This window comes from Tamandua tetradactyla, chromosome 3 (genome assembly GCF_023851605.1).
Source record: "Tamandua tetradactyla isolate mTamTet1 chromosome 3, mTamTet1.pri, whole genome shotgun sequence".
Classification (NCBI taxonomy): domain Eukaryota; kingdom Metazoa; phylum Chordata; class Mammalia; order Pilosa; family Myrmecophagidae; genus Tamandua; species Tamandua tetradactyla.
In genome coordinates, this window is record NC_135329.1 from 58,969,061 (window position 1) to 58,976,076 (window position 7,016).

At 35.7% G+C, this 7,016-nt stretch overlaps 1 pseudogene; it reads right to left on the reverse strand.

Moving 5' to 3' along the window:
• Positions 1–1,514: 1,514 nt before the first annotated feature.
• LOC143677342 (ras-related protein Rap-1b pseudogene) lies at positions 1,515–2,028 on the reverse strand (annotated as a pseudogene).
• Positions 2,029–7,016: the final 4,988 nt, after the last annotated feature.

Below are 7,016 nucleotides of genomic sequence, written 5' to 3' on the forward strand. Positions count from 1 at the left end.
TTGCAAAGAGATGGAAACAGCCAAAATCTCCATCAACAGAAGAGTGGCTAAACAAACTGTGGTATATACATACGATGGAATATTATGCAGCTTTAAGACAAGATAAACTTATGAACCATGTAATAACATGGATGGACCTAGAGAATATTATGCTGAGTGAATCCAGCCAAAAACTAAAGGACAAATACTGTATGGTCCCACTGATATGAACGGACATTCGAGAATAAACTTGAAATATGTCATTGGTAACAGAGTTCAGCAGGAGTTAGAAACAGGGTAAGACAATGGGTAATTGAAGCTGAAGGGATACAGACTGTGCAGCAGGACTAGATACAAAAACTCAAAAATGGACAGCACAATAATACCTAATTGTAAAGTAATCATGTTAAAACACTGAATGAAGCTGCATCTGAGCTATAGGTTTTTGTTTTGTTTTGTTTTGTTTTGTTTTGATTTTACTATTATTACTTTTATTTTTTTCTCTATATTAACATTCTATATCTTTTTCGGTTATGTTGCTAGTTCTTCTAAACCAATGCAAATGTACTAAGAATTGATGATCATGCATCTATGTGATGATGTTAAGAATTAATGATTGCATGTGTAGAATGGTATGATCTCTAAATGTTGGGTTAATTTCTTTTTTTCCGTTAATTAAAAAAAAAAAAAAAAAGAGAAGGGATAATTGGAGATGAAGGGATACAGACTGTACAACGGGACTGGATATAAAAACTCAGAAATGGACAGCACAATACTACCCAATTGTAATGCAATTATGTTAAAACACTGAATGAAGCTGCATGTGAGGTATAGGTTTTTTGTTTTTGTTTTTTTTTGTTTTTTTTTCTTTCTATTATTGTTTTAATTCTTATTCTGTTGTCTTTTTATTTCTTTTTCTAAATCGATGCAAATGTACTAAGAAATGATGAATATGCAACTATGTGATGTTATTAAGAATTACTGATTGTACATGTAGATTGGAATGATTTCTAATTGTTTTGTTAATTCTTTTTTTAATTAATAAAAAAAAAAAAAAAAGAAAAAAAAAATTACAATAAGCTACAAATATCAAAGAAACAAAGTTATCTGGAGAAGTCTGTATCAGTGCTCTTTGAACTTTCTTTTATTAAGCTAAAATAGAGGGGCTTTTAGGATTTTTACATTATTGTACTCCCCAATACAAAGTTTATGAGGTGTGTTAAAGTATACAGTACACCATTTTAATACATGTACAATATTGGTGGATGAAGAATATCTCTTAAGCAGTAATACTGGATGTAGCCTCTGGTTTTACCAGTTGCATACTCTAGGACTATTATGTAAGTAAAAATCTCTCTTGTGATACTGAAAAGTGATTAGGATGTGCAAACTGATGTAGAAACTTCATCCGCCTCTTAAAGGGTACCACCACTGGAAAGTCCATTTAAAATGCTGGCACTGTTGAATTGGGTAGCACTGTTGAATTGCGCGACAGTTCTTCAGAACTGGCTCAGAGCTACAGTGCATTTAGTATATTAAAGAAGCTGACATGATGTCTTTTTGCGGGCCTTCCCAGGCACTGGAGTTTTTCTGTTAATTTGCATACTAGGTCATAAAAGATCTCATTAACATTAACTTTTTATTTTACAGAAGATTCTAAGTATGCACAGTTGTTCCACTGTCTTGCTAGATTTTGACCTTGCTCCTTTCCTACAACTCTTTCATCTTCCAAGTCACTTATTACAACCAGAATCATCGGAACATCATTGGTGTCTTTTACTCAAAGAATATGCGCTGTGATGGCATAAGCTAATGCAAAGCCTTGTCCATTTTTCATGTACAAACCCCTCATTGCTTAAACTGTTCTGTTCCTACAGTATCCAAGTTTTCAAGCATACACTGTTGTGCATCTACTTCCACTTGCTTTTTGTAAGAATCTTCTATTATAGGATCATATTTTTCAACAAAAATTCCTTGAACAAACTGCATGGTCAGGGTACACTTTCCAATATCTCCTGAGCCAAGAACAACTAGTTTATATTCACTCATGGTGCGAAGTTGGTGTCAAAATCTTGTACCTCTGGCGCTATCACCAGTCAGCACAGCTGGTGTCTCCCCACACCTTGCACTCCCTCCAGGTCGCTGCTCCCAGCACCATGGATGTACTGCTGATACTGCCGCTGCTCCGACTGGTTACATTCCTGAATCTGGGTGGGGTTTGGCAGTATTGCCTTGACATCAGGCGTTCAGCCTTGCTCCCACTTCTGTCTGCAGGTGGGCAGAATGGCTTTTTAAAAGGGGGGTTTAATAAGTTGCTAGTTTACAGTTCTAAGGCTGAGAAAATATGACAATTAAAACAAGTCTATAGAAATGTCCAATCTAAGTCATTCAGGGAAACATATCTTGGTTCAAGAAGGCCAATGAAGTTCAGGGTTTCTCTCTCAGCTGGAAGGGCACATAGCGAACATGGTGGCCTCAGCTGACTTTCTCTACAGGCCTTTTGCTTCATGAAGCTCCCCTGGAGGCATTTTCCATCTTCATCTCCAAAAGTCACTGGCTGGTGGACTCTGCTTTGTGGTTCTGCAGCATTCTGAAGCTTTCTCCAAAATATTTCTTCTTTTATAGGATTCCAGTAAATTAATCAAGACTCATGTAAATTGGGTGAAGACACATCTCCATCTGATGAAGTTTAATACCCACAATTGAGCCACATCTCCATGGAGATATCCTAATCAAAGTTTCCAACACACAGTACTGATTAGAGATTATAAGAAATGACTGCCTTTACAAAATGGGATCAGGATTAAAACATGGCTTTTCTAGGGTACATAAATCCTTTCAAACCAGCACAAACAGTAACAAAGGTACCACATCAACACTAAAGGCCAAAAATAGGAGGGGGTACTAGATATGGAGTGTTCTGAGTTATCTTTTCTTATGTCTATTTTGTTATTTTTCTTTTTGGAGTAATGTAAATGTTCTCAAACCTATTGTGATGCCTCCACAACTAGGTGATAGTACTCAGACAATGGTTGTATACTTTGGATGGATTATATGCTGCGTGAATATATCTCAATAAACACTGCTGTTTAAAAAATAAAATAAAGGAAAGATGAAGAGTATGAAAATCTGTTATTAACATAAAAGTGACAAAAATGAAACAGATAGCGGAGTTGGAAGACGTGGGAAGGAATTAGTGGGGGAAACAACATGTAATACTAAGACATGTTAAAGATATTTACTAACACTCCTAAGATAAAGTGGTAAGTGCATTTCATAAATCTCTGACCAGGAGTAAAAATTAAAACACACTCAGCCTTGTTAATTATACCTAAAACACTTGGTTACCATCACACAGCAATATTCTGCTTCCAAACCTTTACAATCAACATTATTAAACATCCTGTACTCCTTAAGCATCAACTGTCCATTTGCTGTCCTTTTTCCATCTCCTGATAATCCATACTTTTTACTTCCAGAGTCTGTTCATCATAGTTCATATTAGTGGTATCACTAATCTGTCTTTTTCTTTCTGGCCCACTTTATTCAACACAATTTCCCCAAGGTTCATCCATGTCACTGCACGCATCACAACCGCATTCCTTCCTGCAGTTGCACAATATTCCGTCACACATATACACTGCAGTTCTCCCCTTCACTTATCATTCAGTGGATGTCTGGGCCTCCATCCACTGGCAATGATGAACAGAGCCACCATAAACATCAATGTTCAAATGTCTACACATGTCCCTGCCTGCAGTTCATCTGAGTACATATTTATCAACAGGATTGTCAGATCACATGGCAGTTCTATGCTCAGCTTCCTGAGGAACTGACACACTGCCCCAAAGAAGCTTCCCAATTCCATTCCCCCACAAGTTTAAACAGGTATATTCTTTTTTCTACAACCTCTCCAGCCTGTAGCACAGTTTGTTTTATAAAAAAAAAAAGGTTTATTCATACACCATACAATCCTCCTAAGTGTACAGTCAATGGCTCCTGGTGTAATCACATAGTTATGCATTTACCACTGCAATCTACATGAGAACATTTCCATTTCTCCTGAAATGAAAGAAGGGAAAAAAATAAGAAAATATCTCATAGGCCTCCATTATATCCCCCTCTTATTTACATTTAGCTTTGGTATACTGCCTTTGTTACAATTAATGAAAGAATATTAAAATGATACTGTTTACTATAGACCTTAGCTTGTTATTTTTTCCATAAACCATCCCATTTTAAACACCCTGTAATAGTGACATTGTTCTTGTTCATGTAAAAACTTTCTTGTATTTTTATAGCTAACCACCATCACTGTCCACTGTAGCTTTCATTAAGTTATAGTCATATTTTTTATACTCTAGCTTGAGTTCTGGTGACATACATGACTCGAACCTTAATTTTTAAACCATACTCACACTCTGCTTTTTTAATTACACTTACAGTATTGTGCTACCATCACAAAGAATTGTGCTGTTTCACAACTTTTACAACCAACCTTATTGATTATTCTGTACTCTTGAAGCATTGACTGCCCAGTCTCTGCCCTCTTTCTATATCCTTAACCTGTGGTCTCTAATTTAACTCTCGAGGTGTGATTATTGTAATTTATCTTAGTGACATTATACTGTATCTGTCATTTTATTTCTAGCTTATCATTCCAAACATAATGTCCTCAAGGTATATCCATGTTGTTGCATGCATCATGACTTTATTCTGACTATTCAGCTGCATAAAATTCAATTATATTAATATACTACAAGGTTGATGTATACGTTATCAAGTGATCCACTTATCAGCTGATGGACATTTGGGTTGTTTCCATTTATTGGCAATTGTGAACGATGCCACCATAAATATCAGTGTGCAAGTGTCTGTGCCCGTCCCTGCTTTCAGCTCTTCCAAATATACACAATTGTAATGGGAATACTGGATCATAAAAATTCCGTATTTAAATTTCTGAGAAACTGCCAAACTGCCTGCAAGAGCAGCTGCACCATTCTACATTTCCATAAACAGAGAACAATTATGCCCATTTTTCCACATATTCTCCAGCATTGGCAGTTTTCTGATTTTTTTTTATAATGGCCATTCTAATACTTGTGAGATGGTATCTCATTGTGGTTTTGATTTGCAAATTCCTGATAGAGAAGCTGAGCATCTTTTCATATGCTTTTAATTTTTTTCATTAGAGAATTTGTAGGTTTTCTGAACAACCATGCATAAAATACAGGATTCCCTTATACTACTCCAACAACAGATAAGCAGTAGTTACATGTAAGCAGTAGTTACATTTGAAACAACTGATGAAAGACTATTAAAGCAGTACTACAACAGTTGTCCATAGTTTATGTAAGAGTATTTTTCCTTATATTCCCAATCTTTGATTTTTATTCATGCATGTCTATATTTTACCACCTACTCATACATGAAATAAAAGGGGTTTCAGGCACAAAGTTTTTACAATCAATCACAGAGTCACAAGATGAAAGCTATATGATTATACAGTCATTATCAAAGGTCAAGTCTACTGGATCACAGTACAATGATTTCAGAAGTATTTTCTCTGGCTATTCTAATACACTAGAGAGTAAAAAGAAGCATACATATGATGATTCAATAGTCATAATCATTTGCTAAATTCTAATTTCTCAGTTATACCTATTCCCTCTCATCTGATATTTCTCTCACTCTTCAGTGATATTCGGGCAATGTCCATTTTAACTGCATCATGCTGGAAAGGAGTGTTAATCTTATGGGGTAAAGGAATGAATATGGTTGGAGTTCTTGTAGAGATTGGTACTTCTGGGTTTCAAGACTCATGTGGCATACAAACAATATGGAGGCTTTAAGTTTCTGAAAAAAACAAATTTATTAAGTAAAACGTTTACACAATCTTAGAGCCCAGGCTATTCTGTAGGGTTTTGGGGAATACTGTTGGTTGGGGCTTGGCATACTGTGGCAATCTGTAATATCTGGCTGAAGCCTGTATAAGAGTAACTTCCAGAAAGATCTTCCAGTTCTATTTGAAATCTCTTAGCCACTTAAACTTTATTCTGTTTCACTTCTTTACCCCTTTTGGTCAAAAAGGCACACTCATGTTGTCAGGGAGCTTATACCACTGGGGTCATGGTCCATGTTCCATGTAGGGGAGAGGGTAATGAGTTTAATTTGTAGAGTTTGGCTTAGAGAGGCCACCTCTGAGCAAAAAAAGGTTCTCTTGGCATGACAGGAATAATTATAAGTAGGCTTAGCTTTACCATTACATTTTAAATATCTGATTTCTTCTGAATATGTACACTTTATTGAGATATATTCACATACCATATATTCAATCCAAAGTATACAATGTCTCACAGTATCCTCACATAGTTATGCAATTATCATCTCTCAGTTTTTGATGTTTCATTGTTCCAAAGGAAAAATAACAGACACACACAGATGCACACAAAAGAAAACCCAAAATGCCCCATGTTGCTTATACCCCTCCAAATTATTTAACTCTAGCATAGCTGTGATATCCATGTAACTGTTGATGAAAGAATATCTAGGTTACTGTTAAGTATGGATAATAATATGCAATAGGTTTTATTTGTCCATATGCCACTCAATTATTAACTCTTTGTACAAATGCTATACATTTGTAGTAGTTCATGCAAGAACTTTTATTTGTAGTGTTAATCATTGACACACATGACTTTAAACAACCCCTTTCAATCAAATTCACCTAGGATACTGCTCTATTACTTACCATACAATGAATGAACGTTGCCTCTATCCATTCCCCACCATTTTCAGTTCTACTTCATTAATAATTCTGCACATATTAGGTCACCACTTCCCCTTCACTAACTTCAGTCTATTTCTAGATTCCATATATTCTACATTTTAAGAGTCTGAACTTACACTTTCTAGATAGTTCACATTAGTGAAATCATATAATATCTATCACATTGTGGTGGCCTTACTTCACTCAGCATTATGTCCTCAAGATTCATCCACATTGTATCATGCTTCAGGGCCTCATTCCTTCTTAC